Source organism: Cherax quadricarinatus, unplaced genomic scaffold (assembly GCF_038502225.1).
Source record: "Cherax quadricarinatus isolate ZL_2023a unplaced genomic scaffold, ASM3850222v1 Contig46, whole genome shotgun sequence".
Taxonomy (NCBI): domain Eukaryota; kingdom Metazoa; phylum Arthropoda; class Malacostraca; order Decapoda; family Parastacidae; genus Cherax; species Cherax quadricarinatus.
In genome coordinates, this window is record NW_027195072.1 from 345,217 (window position 1) to 370,306 (window position 25,090).

Consider the following 25,090-nt stretch of genomic DNA (forward strand, 5'->3'; position numbering starts at 1 on the left):
CATTAAAATTTCTTGACAGTGCCTCTCCCACTCTATCATCTGCTCTCTTTTTGCACTCTCTCACCACTCTCTTCACCTTTCTTTTACTCTCCATATACTCTGCTCTTCTTATAACACTTCTGCTTTGTAAAAACCTCTCATAAACTACCTTTTTCTCTTTTATCACACCCTTTACTTCATCATTCCACCAATCACTCCTCTTTCCTCCTGCACCCACCCTCCTATAACCACAAACTTCTGCCCCACATTATAATACTGCATTTTTAAAACCATTCCAACCCTCTTCAACCCCCCACCCCACTACTCATCTTTGCACTAGCCCACCTTTCTGCCAATAATCGCTTATATCTCACCCGAACTTCCTCCTCCCTTAGTTTATACACTTTCACCTCCCTCTTACTTGTTGTTGCCACCTTCCTCTTTTCCCATCTACCTCTTACTCTAACTGTAGTTACAACTAAATAATGATCCGATATATCAGTTGCCCCTCTATAAACATGTACATCCTGGAGCCTACCCACCAACCTTTTATCCACCAATACATAATCTAACAAACTACTTTCATTACATGCTACATCATACCTTGTATATTTATTTATCCTCTTTTTCATAAAATATGTATTACTTATTACCAAATCTCTTTCTACACATAGCTCAATTAAAGGCTCCCCATTTACATTTACCCCTGGCACCCCAAATTTACCTACTACTCCCTCCATAACATTTTTACCCACTTTAGCATTGAAATCCCCAACCACCATTACTCTCACACTTGATTCAAAACTCCCCACGCATTCACTCAACATTTCCCAAAATCTCTCTCTCTCCTCTACACTTCTCTCTTCTCCAGGTGCATACACGCTTACTATAACCCACTTTTCACATCCAATCTTTATTTTACTCCACATAATCCTTGAATTAATACATTTATAGTCCCTCTTTTCCTGCCATAGCTTATCCTTCAACATTATTGCTTCTCCTTCTTTAGCTCTAACTCTATTTGAAACCCCTGACCTAACCCCATTTATTCCTCTCCATTGAAACTCTCCCACCCCCTTCAGCTTTGTTTCACTTAAAGCCAGGACATCCAGCTTCTTCTCATTCATAACATCCACAATCATCTCTTTCTTATCATTTGCACAACATCCACGCACATTCAGACTTCCCACTTTAACAATTTTCTTATTCTTATTCTTTTTCGTAATCTTTACAGGAAAAGGGGTTACTAGCCCATTGTTCCCGGCATTTTAGTTGACTTTTACAACACGCATGGCTTACGGAGGAAAGATTCTTATTCCACTTCCCCATGGATATAAAAGGAAAAGTAATAAGACCAAGAACTATTAAGATAAAATCAAAGAAAACTCAGATGAGTGTGTATAAATAAACATGTACATGTATGTTTAGTGTGACCTAAGTGTAAGTAGAAGTAGCAAGACGTACCTGTAATCTTGCATATTTATGAGACAGACAAAAGACACCAGCAATCCTACCATCATGTAAAACAATTACAGGCTTTCGTTTTACACTCACTTGGCAGGACGGTAGTACCTCCCTGGGCGGTTGCTGTCTACCAACCTACTAATTAGTATATATATATATATATATATATATATATATATATATATATATATATATATATATATATATATATATATATATATATATATATATATATATGTAATGTCGTGCCGAATAGGCAGAACTTGTGTGTATATCTTTTGCAGATTTGTATAACGTGCGTGTCATGAACATGGAGCGTTGTTTGAGCTAAGGAAGGTAACAGGCTCGTTGAACCTAGGGAGAGAGAGAGAGAGAGAGAGAGAGAGAGAGAGAGAGAGAGAGAGAGAGAGAGAGAGAGAGAGAGAGAGAGAGAGAGAGAGAGAGAGAGAGAGATTTTCAATTTCATTTTTAATTTATTTTTTCTTTTGATTTTTCAGGTAAATACGACTGAGAGAGACAACAAACGTGAAGGCCGAGCCTCTCTTCTTCACCTGCGAGGTACAGTTTACTTATGGGGTACAGTTTACTTATGGGGTACAGTTTACTTATGGGGTACAGTTTACTTATGGGGTACAGTTTACTTATGGGGTACAGTTTACTTATGGGGTACAGTTTACTTATTGGGTACAGTCTACCTGTGTGGTACAGTTTACTTATGGGGTACAGTCTACTTGTGAGGTACAGTTTACTTATTGGGTACAGTCTACCTGTGTGGTACAGTTTACTTATGGGGTACAGTCTACTTGTGTGGTACAGTTTACTTATGACGTACAGTTTACTTGTGTGGTACAGTTTACTTATTGGGTACAGTCTACTTGTGAGGTACAGTTTACTTATTGGGTACAGTCTACTTGTGTGGTACAGTTTACTTATTGGGTACAGTTTACTTGTGTGGTACAGTTTACTTATTGGGTACAGTCTACTTGTGTGGTACAGTTTACTTATGACGTACAGTTTACTTGTGTGGTACAGTTTACTTAAGGGGTAGAGTTTACTTATGGGGTACAGTTAACTTGTGGGATACAGTTAACTTGTGGGGTACAGTTAACTTATGGGGTACAGTTAACTTGCAGGGTACAGTTAACTTGTGGGGTACTCTTAACTTGTGGGGTACTGTTAACTTGTAGGGTACAGTTAACTTGTGGGGTACAGTTAACTTGTGGGGTACAGTTAACATGTGGGGTACAGTTAACATGTGGGGTACAGTTAATTTGTGGGGTACTGTTAACTTGTAGGGTACAGTTAACTTATAGGGTACAGTTAACTTGTGGGGTACAGTTAACTTGTGGGGTACAGTTAACTTGTGGGATACTGTTAACTTGTAGGGTACAGTTAACTTGTAGGGTACAGTTAACTTGTGGGGTACAGTTAACGTGTGGGGTACAGTTAACATGTGGGGTACAGTTAACTTGTGGGGTATTGTTAACTTGTAGGGTACAGTTAACTTATAGGGTACAGTTAACTTGTGGGGTACAGTTAACTTGTGGGGTACAGTTAACTTGTGGGGTACTGTTAACTTGTAGGGTACAGTTAACTTGTAGGGTACAGTTAACTTGTGGGGTACAGTTAACATGTGGGGTACAGTTAACATGTGGGGTACAGTTAACTTGTGGGGTACAGTTAACTTGTGGGGTACAGTTAACTTGTGGGGTACAGTTAACATGTGGGTTACAGTTAACTTGTCGGGTACAGTTAACTTGTGGGGTACAGTTAACTTGTGGGGTACAGTTAACTTGTGGGGTACAGTTAACTTGTAGGGTACAATTAACTTGTGGGGTACAGTTAACTTGTAGGGTACAGTTAACTTGTGGGGTACAGTTAACTTGTGGGGTACAGTTAAGTTGTGGGGTACTGTTAACTTGTAGGGTACAGTTAACTTGTGGGGTACTGTTAACTTGTAGGGTATAGTTAACTTGTGGGGTACTGTTATCTTGTGGGGTACTATTAACTTGAGGGGTACTGTTAACTTGTAGGGTACAGTTAACTTGTGGGGTACTGTTAACTTGTAGGGTACAGTTAACTTGTGGGGTACAGCTAACTTGTGGGGTACAGTTAACTTGTGGGGTACAGTTAACTTGTGGGGTACTGTTAACTTGTAGGGTACAGTTAACTTGTGGGGTACTGTTAACTTGTGGGGTACAGTTAACTTGTGGGGTACTGTTAACTTGTAGGGTACAGTTAACTTGTGGGGTACTGTTAACTTGTAGGGTACAGTTAACTTGTGGGGTACAGTTAACTTGTGGGGTACAGTTAACTTGTGGGGTACAGTTAACTTGTGGGGTACAGTTAACTTGTGGGGTACTGTTAACTTGTGGGGTACTGTTAACTTGTGGGGTACAGTTAACTTGTAGGGTACAGTTAACTTGTGGGGTACTGTTAACTTGTAGGGTACAGTTAACTTGTGGGGTACAGTTAACTTGTGGGGTACAGTTAACTTGTGGGGTACAGTTAACTTGTGGGGTACTGTTAACTTGTAGGATACAGTTAACTTGTGGGGTACTGTTAACTTGTAGGGTACAGTTAACTTGTGGGGTACAGTTAACTTGTGGGGTACTGTTAACTTGTAGGGTACAGTTAACTTGTGGGGTACTGTTAACTTGTAGGGTACAGTTAACTTGTGTGGTACAGTTAACTTGTGGGGTGCAGTTAACTTGTAGGGTACAGTTAACTTGTAGGGTACAATTAACTTGTGGGGTACAGTTAACTTGTAGGGTACAGTTAACTTGTGGGGTACAGTTAACTTGTGGGGTACAGTTAACTTGTAGGGTACAGTTAACTTGTGGGGTACTGTTAACTTGTAGGGTACAGTTAACTTGTGTGGTACAGTTAACTTGTGGGGTACAGTTAACTTGTAGGGTACAGTTAACTTGTAGGGTACAGTTAACTTGTGGGGTACAGTTAACTTGTAGGGTACAGTTAACTTGTGGGGTACAGTTAACTTGTGGGGTACAGTTAACTTGTAGGGTACAGTTAACTTGTGGGGTACAGTTAACTTGTAGGGTACAGTTAACTTGTGGGGTACAGTTAACTTGTAGGGTACAGTTAACTTGTAGGGTACAGTTAACTTGTGGGGTACAGTTAACTTGTAGGGTACAGTTAACTTGTGGGGTACAGTTAACTTGTAGGGTACAGTTAACTTGTGGGGTACAGTTAACTTGTAGGGTACAGTTAACTTGTGGGGTACAGTTAACTTGTAGGGTACAATTAACTTGTGGGGTACAGTTAACTTGTAGGGTACAGTTAACTTGTAGGGTACAGTTAACTTGTGGGGTACAGTTAACTTGTAGGGTACAGTTAACTTGTGGGGTACAGTTAACTTGTGGGGTACAGATCAACGCACAATAAGCGGAGTATATAAATTCAATTGAATCAGCCTTCAGTCCGTAGTTGGCACTCCATGTGTGTATATATACACCAGTCCGTAGTTGGCACTCCATGTGTGTATATATACACCAGTCCGTAGTTGGCACTCCATGTGTGTATATATACACCAGTCCGTAGTTGGCACTCCATGTGTGTATATATACACCAGTCCGTAGTTGGCACTCCATGTGTGTATATATACACCAGTCCGTAGTTGGCACTCCATGTGTATATATATACACCCAAATATTCATGTTATCTCGGTGCATATACACTCAGATCTGTTTGTATGTATCTCGGGGTAAATACACTCATATATATCTCAGTGTATATACAAAAATATATGTATATATCTCGTTATACTACTTGTTCCAATATATGTATTCATATCGATGTATATACAAGATATGTATATACCTCAGTGTACATATCTCGATGTATGAATGTATCTCAGTGTATATATGCACCGTGAACTTACCTTAATCCCACATCAGGCATTAAAATATTTCTGAACCTGTGGTGTACAGGTGGAATGAAGCCTTAATGACCCTTGTGTAGTCGATCGTCTTCAAACCTGATAAACCAGATGAGATCCTCACCCTCTTCGTCTCCCACCGAGGTAGAGTGACCAAAAAAAAAAAAACACAAGCACCATCATTCATTTAATCCCTGTTTTGTCAGAACCATATGTAATATAATATATATATATATATATATATATATATATATATATATATATATATATATATATATATATATATATATATATATATATATATATATATATATATATATATATATATATATATATATATATATTATTACAAAAATCGCGAACAGGCGATGTAAGTTGCAAACCAACCACAGAGAGAGTTGAATGATAGCTCTAGGCCTTTCGTGTTGCAGTCAACCCATCATCAGGAGCTTGCAGTGTTCGATGGAACGTTCTTGAGCAGATTATTTATAGAGGAACTCATCAGGCTGAGTTATCTCGGATGATAAGATAACTTTTACCTTGCTACTCAGGAACGATCATTTACAAGTGTAAATGGTAGCTACGCTCATTTAAATATGTAAGTGGTTTATTTAGACTCGTTTACAAGTGGTTCAGATCTTATTTACAAGTGTAAATTCTTCACATACTCATTTACAAGTAAATATCAAATCTGTTTTTCACTTCTGATGAATCATTTTTCATTATTATTATTATTATTATTATTATTATTATTATTGTTATTATTATTATTATTATTATTATTATTGTAAATATAAACACAAATGCAGTATAATGTGATCCTTTATTGACTACGTTTCGCCCACACAGTGGGCTTTTTCAAGTCACAAACAGTTCTGTTTGTGACTTGAAAAAGCCCACTGTGTGGGCGAAACGTAGTCAATAAAGGATCACATTATACTGCATTTGTGTTTATATTTCCATTGTGTCGGTATTTTATACCATTTATTTCCATTATTATTATTATTGTTGTTGTTGTTGTTGTTGTTATTGCTCTTATTGTTGTTATTGTTGCTATCATTCATGAGGAAGCGTTAAACTCACAGGGGTCATGAAGCAGGTGGAGAATGGGAGATAATGAGGTTTGATCCAAGGGAACAGTGACATCAATTCCTTGGATGAGGATTATAACAGTCAGGAGTGGGTGAGGCATGATGGAGCTGGCATGATAAGAGGCATTATGGTGGTTGCATGATAAGAGGCATGATGGAGGCATGATTGGGGTGGCAGGATAAGAGGCATGATTAGGGTAGCATAAGAGACATGATGGAAGAGGCATGATGGAAGAGGCATGATGGAAGAGGCATGATGGAAGAGGCATGATGGAAGAGGCATGATGGAAGAGGCATGATGGAAGAGGCATGATGAAAGAGGCATGATGAAAGAGGCATGATGGAAGAGGCATGATGGAAGAGGCATGATGGAAGAGAAATGATGGAGGCATGATAGAAGTATGATGGAGGATGCATGGTGGAGGCGGCATGATAGAGGCATTATGGTGGCATGATGGAGGCATGATGGAGGCATGAAGGAGGAGCCACGATGGAGGAGGCATGATGGAGGAGGCATGATGGAGGAGGCATGATGGAGGAGGTATGATGGAGTCATGATAGAGGCATGATGGAGGAGACATGATAAGAGGCATAATGGAGGGGGCATGATGGAAGCTGCTGGTAGAGGCTACCTGGAGGGTGTTCCGGGAGGTCAACGCCCCCGCGGCCCGGTCTTCAACCAGACCTGCTAGTGGATCAGGACCTGATCAACCAGACTTGTTGCTGCTGGCCGCACGCCATCCAACGTAGGAACCACAGCCTGGCTGAGCTGGCATCTCCACCCTGCCATAACATTGCTGTTTGTTACAGTGAGGAGAGTCTTATACCAGTCAGTGTATACCAGAGGACCTTACATTGACGTGTATGGTGACCTCTTAGTATTCCTTAATTCTCTAAATGTTTACGCTTTTCATTGTTCTTACTGACACCTGGCTCAGATACACTCAACAGACATCTTTGTCTTATCAGTTAAGAGGCGGCACTAGTGACGTGTACACTAGAGTACGTGTACACTAGAATATACTAAAGGATGTGTACACTAGAATATATTAGAGGACGTGTACACTAGAGTACGTGTACACTAGATGAGTATACTAAAGGACGTGTAAACTAGAGTACAACAGAGAACCTGTACACCAGAGGACGCAGCCTCGTCAAATACAATGAATGTGATATACATATCACCTCTGAAGGACCTGGCTGCCTCCACGTTACACAATCTTCAATATCCCTTCACCACCCAACCTTTCTTCCTCCAGGTTTATTCCAGTAGCGTATAGATTCAGGGCTAGAGCTATGTTACGAATAATATTAGTTTATCCAAGAGAGAGAGAGAGAGAGAGAGAGAGAGAGAGAGAGAGAGAGAGAGAGAGAGAGAGAGAGAGAGAGAGAGAGAGAGAGAGAGAGAGAGAGAGTAATACAATAGTGACACAATGTTGATGTGGCAGGAGAGCCGTGGCAGGGTTTCTGCACATTACTGCTGCCAGAACTATAACAGAGCAGTCCAACTTCAAGAATCACGGCTTTAAACGTAATAGGAACTCAGGTCGGGTATGAAAAGCGCGCTGCCGGATGGTTGTACGCTGAAAAAATATATAAAAAAATGGTATATTTGGCGAGATTTAACGTGGCAGGAAGGGTATAAAAACCAGGGTGGAGGGATACTGGCCGCTTAGCAACCCCGGTGGTGCTGGTGGTGGCGAGGTCCGTTACACCACAACTCTGGCTGTTCATATCTGATGATTGTTGCTTTTCTCTCTTCTTTCCCTTGAGGCAGCTACCGTCACATCTGTAATTTTTAGTGAGCCTAGCAACCCTCTACCAAGAAATGGTAAGCCGGTTACGGGAAAGCCTTCCGGTATATCTAGAAACACAAATGTTGGGTATTAGTGAATATTCTTGAGGTCAGTCATGCCCCTCCTGGCGGACGTTACTTGCTCTTCTTGTTTTATATTCTTTTTCTTTCCTTGCTTGCACCATTTTGGTTATTTTGTATGAACGGGTTTTGAGAGTTTTCTTAGTCCCGCAGCTCGGTCCTGGGCCAGGCTTGTCTGGTGCTTGCCTGGTCAACCAGGCTGTTGCTGCTGGAGGTTCGCTGACCCCCATATCCATCACAACTTAACTGATCTGGCACCTGGCATAGGTACTCGTCCAGTTTCCTCTTGAAGACTACTTCATTTGTTCCAGAAATGTTTCTGAAATCTTCTAGTAAGATGCTGATAATCTGACCCTACACATGTGTTCTTTTATCGTGGCTACGGCACCCTTGCTCCTTACTGGGTTCATTTTTAGCATGTTATGATTGTGTAGATTTAGGATTAGGCCCTTAAGTTCTATATAGGTACATATTATTATCTGTATTTGTTGCAGTTCCGGTAACGCTTCTGCTTTGAATGGAGCTGTCAACACTGAACAATACTTTAAGTGGGAGAGCACAAGAGATTTGAAGTGTGTCATCACTGGCACTATTTCCCTTGCTTTGAAAGTTCTTGTCATTGTCCTGGCTGTCGTGACATTTGCCTTGTTGTGTTCTTTGAAAGAAAGGTCAGCTGACATTATTACACCCGGGTCCTTCGCATATTCCTTTTGCTCTGTTTGGAGATCATCTAATGTTTTGTATACCTTTTTTCTGTCTTGTATTTGACAGTGTTTTGCGATCACCAGAAAAGCTGTCTGACAACCTAAGTGAGGAACAGTTAACAAATGTTATTCAGTTTTTTCAATGTCCTGGTTCTGGAGTCACTTCTGAAGGTCACCGTCCTCATGGCCCAGTCCCAGACCAGGCTTCCTAGTTGCTGGCCTGATCGATCAAGCAGTTAGTGCTCACCACCCGCAGTCCAACGCAGTCCAACGGCTGATCAGGGACTGTTTTGAGGAACCTGTAGAGTTCCCTTTTAAAACAGCTATGCGCTTGTTGGTAATCCCCCTTATGTATGAAGAGAGGGTATTGAAGAGGCGTTGTCCCTTAACACTTACTGTGTTCTCTCTCAGTATACTCATCGCTTTCCTGCTTTTCATTGGAGGTATCTTGCACCATCTGTAAGCCTCTTCGGAGTGCAGGTTGGGACCAATCTTTCCAGTATCTTCCAGGTGTAGATTATGATGCATCTTTCTCGCCTACATTCTGAGGAGTACAGGTCTAGGGACTAGAGACATTCCCAGTAAATTAGGTAACTGAGTTTATGAGAGCTGTGAAGGTTCTCTGCATGTTTTCAGCTCAGCAGTTTCGCCTGCCATGAAGGGCATTGTTAGTGCACAACAATATTGCAGCCTAGAGTATCATCATTGGCTTAGTATCTCTTGCTTTGAAGGTTCTAGTTATCCAACCTATCATTTTTCATTTTTCTTTTCTTGTGATAATAACATCGTTGTGCTTCTTGAATGTGAAATCTTCTGACTTTTCATACCACGGGCGGGGATAGAACCCGCGGTCAGAGAGTCTCAAAGCTCCAGACCGTCGTGTTAGCCACTGGACCAGCTAGCCACAATAAGAATCGTCCAACTAGGTATATTTCTACACCATAGGAAAGTTAGCATAGGCACCACTGTGACCACAAATGCAAGTTTTTACAGACGAATCTCCAGCTAGCGTGGCCGTGATGAACTCTAGCTCAAGTCCCCTTAAAGCCGTTAACATGACTCACGAAATCGTAATGACATGATTGCAAACAAACCATACCACGGGCGGGGATAGATCCTAGTTGGACGAATCTTATTGTGGCTAGCTGGTCCAGTGGCTAACGCGACGGTCTGGAGTTTTGAGACTCTCTGATCGCGGGTTCTATCCCCACCCGTGGTATGGTTTGTTTGCAATCGTGTCATTACGATTTCGTGAGACTTCTGACTTTACAACACCCATATCTCTCACATTTGACCTGCGATATATTGATTAGTTAGAGTTTGTGTTGAACTCTGATCTTGTTTTTGTCTCTTCCATTCTTCTGAGACGTAGTAATTTATCCTCATTGAGCGTCATATTGTCAGTACTCCCTTGAAGACTTAGTTTATACCAGCTTGTCAGCTCGCTGTGTCTTCTATGGATGTCACTTTCATACAAATTCTAGCACCGTATGATTGACATCCTGTCTATGTCAGGAATGACAATGAGAAAGAGAAGTGGGGCAAATACTGTGCCTTGGGAGGCAGCACTTTTTTCACCGTAGCAGCCCCTGATTTCACTCTGTTCTGTTTGTTAGAAAGGTAAATATCCATCTGCCCTCCTAATAGTTATTCCATTTGTGTGCAGTTACCCCGCAGTTGCACATGTCAAAGACTTTTGCAAAGCCTGTGTATATTTCATCCACACATTGCTTGGTCTTCAAGTGCACCCAAGATCATGTCGTAATGGTTCAGCAAATGCGAAAGGCACGAGCGACCTGTTCTGAACCCGTGTTGACCTCGATTGTGCAACTGCTGCAGTTCTATGTAATTGCTAATCTTGCTTTTTAAAACCCTTTCAACGATCTTGATACTGTGGCATGTTAGGGCTGTTGATCTTAAGTTATTTGCCATTTCTTTAGTACCACATTTGTAGAGTAGGGCGAGATAACTCTGGTGTCTAGTCTTCTCCATAGAATATTTAAGGCAGGTGATGAGGGTTTCTTGCAATTCTTGATGAATAAGGAGTTCCACGAGTCTGGAACTGGGACGGAGCGCATGGGCACGCAATTAATGGCGGCTTCAAAGTCACGTGAGGTTAGGGTTATATCAGAGATTAGGAAGATGACTGCAGTATTTTGCGTCTCATTCATGAAAAACTTGTTTGGGTTGTCAGTGTTTAGTCTGATTAATGGCTCACTGAACACTGAGTCACACTCGGACTTAAGTATTTCACTCATTTCTTTGATGTTGTCAGTGTATGTTCCATCTCCTTTAATCAAAGACTCGAAATTAGATGTTATTTTGACCTGATTTTTGCATTTGAGAACTATTTTGGATTTCTGCCAATTTCACTTACGGTTTTTAACTTCCTATGTTTCCCTTAGACTCAGTATGATGTATTTAGTTTGAGTTAAATATTTTCTAGTTCTCCAGCCAATATTATTGTTGGTTGTTGGGAGAGTCTGCTTATAGATGGCAGCACATCTCTCCCTTTCTAACCTGCACCTTCTCCTCCTCCTTCATAACCACATCTCTCCCTTTCTAACCTGCACCTTCTCCTCCTCCTTCATAATCACATCTCTCCCTTTCTAACCTGCACCTTCTCCTCCTCCTTCATAACCACATCTCTCCCTTTCTAACCTGCACCTTCTCCTCCTCCTTCATAATCACATCTCTCCCTTTCTAACCTGCACCTTCTCCTCCTCCTTCATAACCACATCTCTCCCTTTCTAACCTGCACCTTCTCCTCCTCCTTCATAACCACATCTCTCTCTTTCTAACCTGCACCTTCTCCTGCTCCTTCATAACACTGTGTATACCGCTTTACGTCATTGTTTATCATATTATCTTCCTAAAATATTTCAGTAAACTGATGATTTATTAGCTCCCAGTTGATGTCCTTGTTGTTAAAGTTAAATTTGCTGAACATACCTTCATGGTTGAGTGTTTTGTTGATTATAACCAGGTGGTATACATGTCTAAACTTCTGTCAGGTTGTGGTCTGAATTTACTCTCTTCGACATTATAATGTCCTAAACCAGTTCTTCATTATAAGTGATTATAAGGCCTCGGTTATTTTCTAGTCTGGTTGGTTCTGCTATTTGCTGACATAAGACGAATTCGTGGCAGTCTGAGTACCTGAATTGTGTGAGACTGTTTATCCAGACTGACTTCTGGGATTCTTTCTGATATTACAGTTTTTAAAGAACAGAAAGGTACAGTACCGTGACTGGAACAATACACAAATAACCTGCACTTTGTAAATGGTCCAAGTCCGACCGAAACGTCGTCGTAAGCTTTTCTCTCTCGTATGTGCGGGTTATTGTATATTACAGTCTTTGTTATATTCTACCATTTTAGGTGTCTTAAATTGAAGTCTACAAGCATCAGTATATTTGGGGCTGGTTTCGATAAGTCTTGAAGACAGTATTCCATTTTCAATAATTGATCTTTGAACTGGTAGGAAGTTACATCTGCTGGTTTAAATACAATTACAAATTAGATATTAATTGTCAATATTAACCACCAGAGCTTCCAGCATGTCACTCCTGGTATTAAGTGACTGTGCACATGAGTCGCTCTAACATGAAGACCAACCTCCTATCCCTCTTCCCTTCTCCTTCCCTTGTCTGTTTTTTTCCAGTCGTATCTGAGTAATCAATCTTTCGTTGTCAAAGTAGCCTTTTACACGAGCTTCCATGAAGGCAGTAAATATTGTATTCAACTCTGTAAAGGAGAACGCTGCTGTAGGGTATTTTGTTGTTGCTCGGTTTAAGACCCTAATTTTTTTGCAAAAACAAATGTTTTGTTTTTGCTGTGTTGTGGGTCTCGTGAGCCAGCCACTGGCTTTGTTTAAACCGGCTTCCTTTCCAGCCTAGGATGGTTCCTAGACTGGAAAATGCCTCCTAGGTGAGGGCATCTACTTTCCGTTTCTTGCCATATTATTTTTTTGCTTTCTGGCGCTAAAAAAAATCTCTGCCTGTATGATTGTAATTTCTCTTTTCAGTTATACGTAACTGTTGTTATAAATAATAAAACGTCACTATACCGTGACTGGAACAATATACAAATAACCCGCACATAAGAGAGGGGAACTTACCACGACATTTCGGTACGACTTGGACCATTTACAAAGTCACACCATGTGACTTTGTAAATGGTCCAAGTCGTACCGAAACGTAATCGTAAGCTCCTCTCTCCTATGTGCGGGTTATCTGTGTAATGTTGTCATATATTCCTCATTCCCCTCATATGGAATGCTGGGCAGCTTGCATCATAGCAATGTCTCATTCATTGACTCATTTTAGGGTAGCTGTGGAGGTCTTGGAATGACATACAAATTAGTGGTATATCCTTGGGCGGCCATACTGACGCATATTTTTTTTTATTTTCCAGTTGGTCCATATTTGCAAAATTTCCCAGGCGTATTGCCAGTAAACTCGCTTTTTATATATGGCCTTCTTTTATTGTGTCCGAGTTGGGAATCATTTTATTCACTGTAAGTGATTCTGTGCTGCTAAATCTGTATCGGTGCAAATGGTAGAGTCTGTAGCTAAATCTCTGTTGAAGTCTGTAAAACATTCAGGACTTGAACCAGGACTAGGACTGTGTTAATATTGGTAAAATTACCGACAATATGTTAAGTAAAAGGACACAAGTGCAACTAATTTGACATTTTATTCTGGCAACGTTTTCGTCTCCAGGAGCTTTGTCAAGCCGTTACGGATTAACAAAGCTCCTAGAGAGCGAAACGTTGCCCCAATAAAATGTCACATTAGTTGCACTTGTGTCCTTTTACCTAACAGTACTAAGACTGGTAAACTATCCTAGAAAAGCTGCGTATCCTCCTGAATACTTCTGTTCATTACCCTTCTTAGTACTCTCCTGAAGTACTCCTTAGTACTCTTTTGAAGTTCTCCTTAGTACTCTTTTGAGGTTCTCCTTAGTACTCTTTTGAAGTTCTCCTTAGTACTCTTTTGAGGTTCTCCTTAGTACTCTTTTGAGGTTCTCCTTAGTACTCTTTTGAAGTTCTCCTTAGTACTCTTTTGAGATTCTCCTTAGTACTCTTTTGAAGTTCTCCTTAGTACTCTTTTGAGGTTCTCCTTAGTACTCTTCTGAAGTACTCCTTAGTACTCTTCTGAAGTACTCCTTTGAAGTGAACCTTAGTTCTCTTCTGAAGTGTTCTATAGTACTCTTGAAGTACCTCTTTGTATTCTCCTGAAGTGATGCTTAGTACTGTCCGGAAGTACTCGTTGGTACACTCCTGCATCCTCTCCAAGCTCTCATATCCTCGTTGCAAACCCAGCATCACCTTGCTTGATTAATATCATCTATGGAAACGGGTTTTAATCGTGTACCTGAGACGTGGTGTTTACACAAACAGAAGTCACGTGTAACTCCCCTTGTTTGTCCTTGTTATGCAGAGCATTTCGGGCAAATTAGGTCAATTTTGTCCCAGGATGCGACCCACACCAGTCGACTAACACCCAGGTACCTATTTTACTGATGGGTGAACAGGGACAGCAGGTGTCTTATGGAAGCACGTCCCCTAATGTTTTCCAGCCGGGGATCGATCCCCGGACCTCAGTGTGTGAGCTGATTGCGCTAGCGATCGAGCTACAAATATTAACTGTAACTGCGGTGTGCCTAAGCAACTGTCACCTAAAACAAGTTGGTTAAAATGTGCGCACTGTAAAGTAACTAGCTGTAAGTTAGCTGACCTTTCTAAGAGTTTGTGTGAGTATACTCGTATGGGTATACTCGTATGGGTATACTCGTATTCTTTACAGGTTGTGTGACGTAGCCTTAGAGGGTGTGACACAGCCTTGACAGGGGTGTGTGATGTAGCCTTGACAGATGGTGACGTAGCGTTGGCAGGTGGTGTGACATAGCCTTGACAGGGGTGTGTGATGTAGCCTTGACAGATGGTGACGTAGCGTTGGCAGGTGGTGTGACATAGCCTTGACAGGTGGTGCAACAACCTTGCCAGGTGGTGGGACGTGGCCTTGACCCTCCGCCTAGTTGGCGGAGGTTGACTGGACACCTTGAGAGAGAGACAGACGTACAGGCAGACACACAGACAGACACACATACAGACACAACCATGCAGACACAGACATACAGACACAGCAGTACAGACACAGACATACAGACACAGCAGTACAGACACAGACATACAGACAGCAATACAGACACAGACATACAGACACAGACATAGACACAGACGTACAGACACAGACATACAGACACATAGACACAACAATACAAACACAGATATACTGACACAGACATACAGACACAGACATACAGACACGACATACAGACAGTCACACAGACACAGACTGACAGACGCGGACACACATAGACATACAGACAGACACAGACAGACAGACTCGTACGTTTACAAAGGCAAAATTCAACATTATATACAGGGTGTATTAGGTTAACCCACACATTAACATCCATGTTAACTCACACATTAACATCCATGTTAACCCACACATTAACATCCATGTTAACCCACACATTATCATCCATGTTAACCACACATTAACATCTATGTTAACTGACACATTAACATCCATGTTAAACCACACATTAACATGTTAACCCACACATCCGTGTTAACCCACACATCCGTGTTAACTCACACATTAACATGCATGTTCACTCACTTATTAACATCCATGCTAACTCACACATTAACATCCATGTTAACCCACACATTAACATGTTAACCCACACATTAACATGTTAACCCATACATTAACATGTTAACCCACACTTCACACTAAAATAGGGTGGGGAGTGGGGAGAGAGGGGTGGGGAGAGGGGTGGGGAGAGGGGTGGGGAGAGAGGGGTGGGGAGAGAGGAGTGGGGAGAGAGGGGTGGAGAGAGAGGGGTGGGGAGAGAGGGGTGGGGAGAGAGGAGTTGGGAGAGAGGGGTGGGGGAGAGAGGGTGGGGAGAGAGCGGTTGGGAGAGAGGGGTGGGGAGAGAGAAGTGGGGAAAGAGGGGTGGGGAGAGAGGGTGGCAAGAGAGGGGTGGAGAGAGAGGGGTGGAGAGAGAGGGGTGAAGAGAGAGGTGTGGGGAGAGAGGGGTGGGGAGTGGGGAGAGAGGGGTGGGGAGTGGGGAGAGAGGGGGGATAGTGGGGAGGGGTGGGGAGAGAGGGGTGGGGAGTGGGGAGAGAGGGGTGGGGAGTGGGGAGACTGGAGGTTATATGTTAATGTCCCCACAGAGTACAATGCCTCACTGTTACGTTACGTAACACCGCCCTACTTGTAACACCACCTGTAGTATGTAGCAGCGTGTGTTACAGGTGTTATACACCTTTGCTCAACACCTGGCCCTACACCTGTGCTCAACACCTGGCCCTGCACCTGTGCTCAACACCTGGCCCTACTCCTTTGCTCAACACCTGGCCCTACACCTGTGCTCAACACCTGGACCTACACCTGTGCTCAACACCTGGCCCTACACCTGTGCTCAGCACCTGGCTATACACCTGTGCTCAACACCTGGCCCTACACCTGTGCTCAACACCTGGCCCTACACCTGTGCTCAGCACCTGGCTATACACCTGTGCTCAACACCTGGCCCTACACCTGTGCTCAACACCTGGCCCTACACCTGTGCTCAACACCTGGCCCTACACCTGTGCTCAACACCTGGCCCTACACCTTTGCTCAACACCTGGCCCTACACCTGTGCTCAACACCTGGCCCTACACTTGCTCAACACCTGGCCCTACACCTGTGCTCAACACCTGGCCCTACACCTGTGCTCAACACCTGGCCCTACACCTGTGCTCAACACCTGGCCCTACACCTTTGCTCAACACCTGGCCCTACACCTGTGCTCAACACCTGGCCCTACACCTGTGCCCAACACCTGGCCCTACACCTGTGCTCAACACCTGGCCCTACACCTGTGCTCAACACCTGGCCCTACACCTGTGCTCAACACCTGGCCCTACACCTGTGCTCAACACCTGGCCCTACACCTGTGCTCAACACCTGTCGCTGTGTAGGTGGCGTTACTTCCACGTTAATGATACTTGTTCCTTCATGTGCGTAAGTGTTCATGTGCGTGTTTATGTAAGTGTTCATGTGTGTAAGTTTCATGTGTTTATGTGTGTGTTTGTGTGCATGTGTTCATGTGTATAAGTGCTTGTACATAAGTGTTCATGTGTATGTTCATGTGCGTGACATAAGAGCAGTCTTCATGTACGTGAAACTACTGTGTGTGTGTGTGTACATATGAGCACAACGTGGAGAGGAGGGAGTGAGAGTGAGAGAGGGAGTAAGGGAGTGAGAGTGAGAGAGGGAGTAAGGGAGTGAGAGTGAGAGAGGGAGTAAGGGAGTGAGAGTGAGAGAGGGAGTAAGGGAGTGAGAGTGAGAGAGGGAGTAAGGGAGTGAGAGTGAGAGAGGGAGTAAGGGAGTGAGAGTGAGAGAGGGAGTAAGGGAGTGAGAGTGAGAGAGGGAGTAAGGGAGTGAGAGTGAGAGAGGGAGTAAGGGAGGAGGAGAGGAGAGGTGGAGATGGAGGGGTGCAGGGGGAGAGAGGAGGAGAGGAGGGCGGGAGGAGAGGAGGGAGAAGGGGAGGGGTGAGGAGAGAGGAGTGGGGAGGGTGAGAGGAGAGAGGGAGTAGGGGTGAGGTGAGAGGGAGGGGTGGGAGGGGTGAGGTGAGAGGAGGGTAGGGGAGGAGGGAGAGAGAGGAGGGTGAGGAGAGGGGTAGAGAGTGAGGGTGAGGGAGAGGAGTGATGGGAGAGTGAGAGTGAGAGGGAGCAAGGGAGTGAGAGTGAGAGAGGGAGTAAGGGAGTGAGAGTGAGAGAGGGAGCAAGGGAGTGAGAGTGAGAGAGGGAGTAAGGGAGTGAGAGTGAGAGAGGGAGTAAGGGAGTGAGAGTGAGAGAGGGAGCAAGGGAGTGAGAGTGAGAGAGGGAGTAAGGGAGTGAGAGTGAGAGAGGGAGTAAGGGAGTGAGAGTGAGAGAGGGAGTAAGGGAGTGAGAGTGAGAGAGGGAATAAGGGAGTGAGAGTGAGAGAGGGAGTAAGGGAGTGAGAGTGAGAGAGGGAGTAAGGGAGTGAGAGTGAGAGAGGGAATAAGGGAGTGAGAGTGAGAGAGGGAGTAAGGGAGTGAGAGTGAGAGAGGGAGTAAGGGAGTGAGAGTGAGAGAGGGAGTAAGGGAGTGAGAGTGAGAGAGGGAATAAGGGAGTGAGAGTGAGAGAGGGAGTAAGGGAGTGAGAGTGAGAGAGGGAATAAGGGAGTGAGAGTGAGAGAGGGAGTAAGGGAGTGAGAGTGAGAGAGGGAATAAGGGAGTGAGAGTGAGAGAGGGAGTAAGGGAGTGAGAGTGAGAGAGGGAGTAAGGGAGTGAGAGTGAGAGAGGGAGTAAGGGAGTGAGAGTGAGAGAGGGAGTAAGGGAGTGAGAGTGAGAGAGGGAGTAAGGGAGTGAGAGTGAGAGAGGGAGCAAGGGAGTGAGAGTGAGAGAGGGAGCAAGGGAGTGAGAGTGAGAGAGGGAGTAAGGGAGTGAGAGTGAGAGAGGGAGTAAGGGAGTGAGAGTGAGAGAGGGAGTAAGGGAGTGAGAGTGAGAGAGGGAATAAGGGAGTGAGAGTGAGAGAGGGAGTAAGGGAGTGAGAGTGAGAGAGGGAGTAAGGGAGTGAGAGTGAGAGAGGGAGCAAGGGAGTGAGAGTGAGAGAGGGAGCAAGGGAGTGAGAGTGAGAGAGGGAGTAAGGGAGTGAGAGTGAGAGAGGGAGTAAGGGAGTGAGAGTGAGAGAGGGAATAAGGGAGTGAGAGTGAGAGAGGGAGTAAGGGAGTGAGAGTGAGAGAGGGAGTAAGGGAGTGAGAGTGAGAGAGGGAGTAAGGGAGTGAGAGTGAGAGAGGGAGTAAGGGAGTGAGAGTGAGAGAGGGAGTAAGGGAGTGAGAGTGAGAGAGGGAGTAAGGGAGTGAGAGTGAGAGAGGGAGTAAGGGAGGGAGTGAAAGTGAGAGAGGGGGTAAGGGACGGAGTGAGAGTGAGAGAGGGAAGAGGGAATAAGGGAGTGAGAGTGAGAGAGGGAGTAAGGGAGTGAAAGTGAGAGAGGGAGTGAGAGAGGGAATAAGGGAGTGAGAGTGAGAGAGGGAGTAAGGGAGGGAGTGAGAGTGAGAGTGGGAGTAAGGGAGGGAGAGTGAGAGAGGGAGTAAGGGAGGGAGGGAGAGTGAGAAAGGGAGTTAGGGACGGAGGGAGTGAGAGTGAGAGAGGGAGTAAGGGAGGGAGTGCCACCGTGGCACTGTAGGGAGGTAGACTGGTGACACAATTCTCTGTATCGACCAGCTGATAGCCAGCCCCTCCCTCCCTCCCCTCCTCCCTCTCCCCTCCCCTCTCTTTCCACCTCCCTCCTCCCCTCCCTCCCTTCCTACCCTCCCTACCTACCTATCACCTCTCCTGTCCCCCTCACTCCCCCTCCCCACCCCTCCCCCCTCCACGAGGTACTGCCATGTAGCTCAGTGGTGAGGCCATTCAACTCACAATAGCAAGGTCCCGGGTTCGATGCCCGGTACGAGAGAACACCTGGGGCAAGTTCCCCCTAACCTCCCAACTCTGCCCCTGATGACGTTACCTGATAACGTTACCTGATGACGTTACTTTGCGTCACTTGATGTTACCTGATGACGTTATTTGATGACGTTACCTGATGACGTTACTTGATGATGTCACCTGATGACGTTACTTGATGACGTTACCTAATGACGTTACTTGACGTCACTTGATGACGTTACTTGATGTCACCTGATGACGTTACTTGATAACGTTACCTAATGACGTTACTTGATGTCACTTGACGTTACTTGATGTTACCTGATGATGTTACTTTATGACGTTACCTGGTGACGTTACTTTGTGACGTTATCTGGTAACGTTACCTGATGATGACTTGATGACGTTACTTTGTGACGTTATCTGGTAACGTTACCTGATGATGACTTGATGACGTTACTCTGTAACGTCACTTGATGACGTTACTTTGCGGCATTACTTGATGACGTTAACTAATGATGATGTTACTTTGTGACGTTACCTAATGACGTTACTCTATGAGATCTGATGGCGTTACTTTGTGACGTTACTTAACCTTAATTTGTGACGTCACCTGATGACGTTACTTGATGTTACTTTGAGACGTTATCTGATAACGTTACTTGATGACGTTGCCTGATGACGTTACCTGATGACATTACCTGATGACATTACCTGATGACATTACGTGATGACGTTACCTGATGACGTTACTTTGTGACGTTACCTAATTATGTTACTTAATGACTTTATTTGATGACGGTACTTAGTGACGTTACTTAGTGACGTTACTTGACGACGTTACTTGATGACATTACCTGACGACATTACCTGTTGACGTTACTTGGTGACGTTACCTGCTGACGTTACTTGGTGACGTTACTTGATGGCGTTACCTGGTGACGTTACTTGGTGACGTTACCTGCTGACGTTACTTGATGACGTTACCTGCTGACGTTACTTAGTGACGTTACTTGACGACGTTACTTGATGACATTACCTGACGACATTACCTGTTGACGTTACTTGGTGACGCTACCTGCTGACGTTACTTGACGTTACTTGACGTTACCTGGTGACGTTACTTGGTGACGTTACTTGGTGACGTTACTTGGTGACGTTACTTGGTGACGTTACTTGACGTTGCCTACTGACGTTACTTGACGTTACCTGCTGACGTTGCTTGATGACGTTACCTGCTGACGTTGCCTACTGACGTTACTTGACGTTACCTGCTGACGTTACTTGATGACTTTGTTATAAAATAAACGATGTAATAACGAATATTGTCACTGTGATAGTAAGTGAAGGTGAGGCAGTGTTGCCAGGACCCTGACGGCCTCTCACCCCTGGAGGCAGTGTTGCCAGGACCCTGACGGCCTCTCACCCCTGGAGGCAGTGTTGCCAGGACCCTGACGGCCTCTCACCCCTGGAGGCAGTGTTGCCAGGACCTTGGCGGCCTCTCACCCCTGGAGGCAGTGCTGCCAGGACCCTGACGGCCTCTCACCCCTGGAGGCAGTGTTGCCAGGACCCTGACGGCCTCTCACCCCTGGAGGCAGTGTTGCCAGGACCCTGACGGCCTCTCACCCCTGGAGGCAGTGTTGCCAGGACCCTGACGGCCTCTCACCCCTGGAGGCAGTGTTGCCAGGACCCTGACGGCCTCTCACCCCTGGAGGCAGTGTTGCCGGGACCCTGACGGCCTCTCACCCCTGGAGGCAGTGTTGCCAGGACCCTGACGGCCTCTCACCCCTGGAGGCAGTGTTGCCAGGACCCTGACGGCCTCTCACCCCTGGAGGCAGTGTTGCCAGGACCCTGACGGCCTCTCACCCCTGGAGGCAGTGTTGCCAGGACCCTGACGGCCTCTCACCCCTGGAGGCAGTGTTGCCAGGACCCTGACGGCCTCTCACCCCTGGAGGCAGTGTTGCCAGGACCCTGGCGGCCTCTCACCCCTGGAGGCAGTGTTGCCAGGACCCTGACGGCCTCTCACCCCTGGAGGCAGTGTTGCCAGGACCCTGACGGCCTCTCACCCCTGGAGGCAGTGTTGCCAGGACCCTGGCGGCCTCTCACCCCTGGAGGCAGTGTTGCCAGGACCCTGACGGCCTCTCACCCCTGTAGGCAGTGTTGCCAGGACCCTGACGGCCTCTCACCCCTGGAGGCAGTGTTGCCAGGACCCTGACGGCCTCTCACCCCTGGAGGCAGTGTTGCCAGGACCCTGACGGCCTCTCACCCCTGGAGGCAGTGTTGCCAGGACCCTGACGGCCTCTCACCCCTGGAGGCAGTGTTGCCAGGACCCTGACGGCCTCTCACCCCTGGAGGCAGTGTTGCCAGGACCCTGACGGCCTCTCACCCCTGGAGGCAGTGTTGCCAGGACCCTGACGGCCTCTCACCCCTGGAGGCAGTGTTGCCAGGACCCTGACGGCCTCTCACCCCTGGAGGCAGTGTTGCCAGGACCCTGACGGCCTCTCACCCCTGGAGGCAGTGTTGCCAGGACCCTGGCGGCCTCTCACCCCTGGAGGCAGTGTTGCCAGGACCCTGACGGCCTCTCACCCCTGGAGGCAGTGTTGCCAGGACCCTGACGGCCTCTCACCCCTGGAGGCAGTGTTGCCAGGACCCTGGCGGCCTCTCACCCCTGGAGGCAGTGTTGCCAGGACCCTGACGGCCTCTCACCCCTGGAGGCAGTGTTGCCAGGACCCTGACGGCCTCTCACCCCTGGAGGCAGTGATGCCAGGACCCTGGCGGCCTCTCACCCCTGGAGGCAGTGTTGCCAGGACCCTGACGGCCTCTCACCCCTAGAGGCAGTGTTGCCAGGACCCTGACGGCCTCTCACCCCTGGAGGCAGTGTTGCCAAGACCCTGACGGCCTCTCACCCCTGGAGGCAGTGTTGCCAGGACCCTGACGGCCTCTCACCCCTGGAGGCAGTGTTGCCAGGACCCTGACGGCCTCTCACCCCTGGAGGCAGTGTTGCCAGGACCCTGACGGCCTCTCACCCCTAGAGGCAGTGTTGCCAGGACCCTGACGGCCTCTCACCCCTGGAGGCAGTGTTGCCAGGACCCTGACGGCCTCTCACCCCTGGAGGCAGTGTTGCCAGGACCCTGGCGGCCTCTCACCCCTGGAGGCAGTGTTGCCAGGACCCTGACGGCCTCTCACCCCTGGAGGCAGTGTTGCCAGGACCCTGGCGGCCTCTCACCCCTGGAGGCAGTGTTGCCAGGACCCTGACGGCCTCTCACCCCTGGAGGCAGTGTTGCCAGGACCCTGGCGGCCTCTCATCCCTGGAGGCAGTGTTGCCAGGACCCTGACGGCCTCTCACCCCTGGAGGCAGTGTTGCCAGGACCCTGACGGCCTCTCACCCCTGGAGGCAGTGTTGCCAGGACCCTGGCGGCCTCTCACCCCTGGAGGCAGTGTTGCCAGGACCCTGGCGGCCTCTCACCCCTGGAGGCAGTGTTGCCAGGACCCTGGCGGCCTCTCACCCCTGGAGGCAGTGTTGCCAGGACCCTGGCGGCCTCTCACCCCTGGAGGCAGTGTTGCCAGGACCCTGACGGCCTCTCACCCCTGGAGGCAGTGTTGCCAGGACCCTGACGGCCTCTCACCCCTGGAGGCAGTGTTGCCAGGACCCTGACGGCCTCTCACCCCTGGAGGCAGTGTTGCCAGGACCCTGGCGGCCTCTCACTCCTGGAGGCAGTGTTGCCAGGACCTTGGCGGCCTCTCACCCCTGGAGGCAGTGTTGCCAGGACCTTGGCGGCCTCTCACCCCTGGAGGCAGTGTTGCCAGGACCTTGGCGGCCTCTCACCCCTGGAGGCAGTGTTGCCAGGACCCTGGCGGCCTCTCACCCCTGGAGGCAGTGTTGCCAGGACCTTGGCGGCCTCTCACCCCTGGAGGCAGTGTTGCCAGGACCCTGGCGGCCTCTCACCCCTGGAGGCAGTGTTGCCAGGACCCTGGCGGCCTCTCACCCCTGGAGGCAGTGTTGCCAGGACCTTGGCGGCCTCTCATCCCTGGAGGCAGTGTTGCCAGGACCCTGGCGGCCTCTCACCCCTGGAGGCAGTGTTGCCAGGACCCTGGCGGCCTCTCACCCCTGGAGGCAGTGTTGCCAGGACCTTGGCGGCCTCTCACCCCTGGAGGCAGTGTTGCCAGGACCTTGGCGGCCTCTCACCCCTGGAGGCAGTGTTGCCAGGACCCTGGCGGCCTCTCACCCCTGGAGGCAGTGTTGCCAGGACCCTGGCGGCCTCTCACCCCTGGAGGCAGTGTTGCCAGGACCTTGGCGGCCTCTCACCCCTGGAGGCAGTGTTGCCAGGACCCTGGCGGCCTCTCACCCCTGGAGGCAGTGTTGCCAGGACCCTGGCGGCCTCTGACCCCTGGAGGCAGTGTTGCCAGGACCCTGACGGCCTCTCACCCCTGGAGGCAGTGTTGCCAGGACCCTGGCGGCCTCTCACCCCTGGAGGCAGTGTTGCCAGGACCCTGACGGCCTCTCACCCCTGGAGGCAGTGTTGCCAGGACCCTGACGGCCTCTCACCCCTGGAGGCAGTGTTGCCAGGACCCTGGCGGCCTCTCACTCCTGGAGGCAGTGTTGCCAGGACCCTGGCGGCCTCTGACCCCTGGAGGCAGTGTTGCCAGGACCCTGACGGCCTCTCACCCCTGGAGGCAGTGTTGCCAGGACCCTGGCGGCCTCTCACCCCTGGAGGCAGTGTTGCCAGGACCCTGACGGCCTCTCACCCCTGGAGGCAGTGTTGCCAGGACCCTGACGGCCTCTCACCCCTGGAGGCAGTGTTGCCAGGACCCTGGCGGCCTCTCACCCCTGGAGGCAGTGTTGCCAGGACCCTGGCGGCCTCTCACCACTGGAGGCAGTGTTGCCAGGACCCTGACGGCCTCTCACCCCTGGAGGCAGTGTTGCCAGGACCCTGACGGCCTCTCACCCCTGGAGGCAGTGTTGCCAGGACCCTGGCGGCCTCTCACCCCTTGAGGCAGTGTTGCCAGGACCCTGGCGGCCTCTCACCACTGGAGGCAGTGTTGCCAGGACCCTGACGGCCTCTCACCCCTGGAGACAGTGTTGCCAGGACCCTGGCGGCCTCTCACACCTGGAGGCAGTGTTGCCAGGACTCTGACGGCCTCTCACCCCTGGAGGCAGTGTTGCCAGGACCCTGGCGGCCTCTCACCCCTGGAGGCAGTGTTGCCAGGACCCTGACGGCCTCTCACCCCTGGAGGCAGTGTTGCCAGGACCCTGACGGCCTCTCACCCCTGGAGGCAGTGTTGCCAGGACCCTGGCGGCCTCTCACCCCTGGAGGCAGTGTTGCCAGGACCCTGGCGGCCTCTCACCCCTGGAGGCAGTGTTGCCAGGACCCTGGCGGCCTCTCACCCCTGGAGGCAGTGTTGCCAGGACCCTGGCGGCCTCTCACCCCTGGAGGCAGTGTTGCCAGGACCCTGACGGCCTCTCACCCCTGGAGGCAGTGTTGCCAGGACCCTGACGGCCTCTCACCCCTGGAGGCAGTGTTGCCAGGACCCTGACGGCCTCTCACCCCTGGAGGCA

The 25,090-nt window shown here is 48.0% G+C and overlaps 1 protein-coding gene across 2 annotated transcripts in view; it reads left to right on the forward strand.

Moving 5' to 3' along the window:
• Positions 1 to 25,090, forward strand: part of Tob (Transducer of ERBB2) — a 212,150-nt gene that overhangs the window by 68,516 nt on the left and 118,544 nt on the right. The window contains exon 1 of one of the 2 annotated variants that reach the window (XM_053779202.2): positions 1,977 to 2,001. The exons of the other annotated variant lie outside the window; for it this stretch is intronic. The gene's annotated coding sequence lies outside the window, so the exon portion shown is untranslated. Of the gene's footprint in view, positions 1 to 1,976; positions 2,002 to 25,090 lie in introns of those variants that run through there. 2 annotated transcript variants of the gene reach the window in all.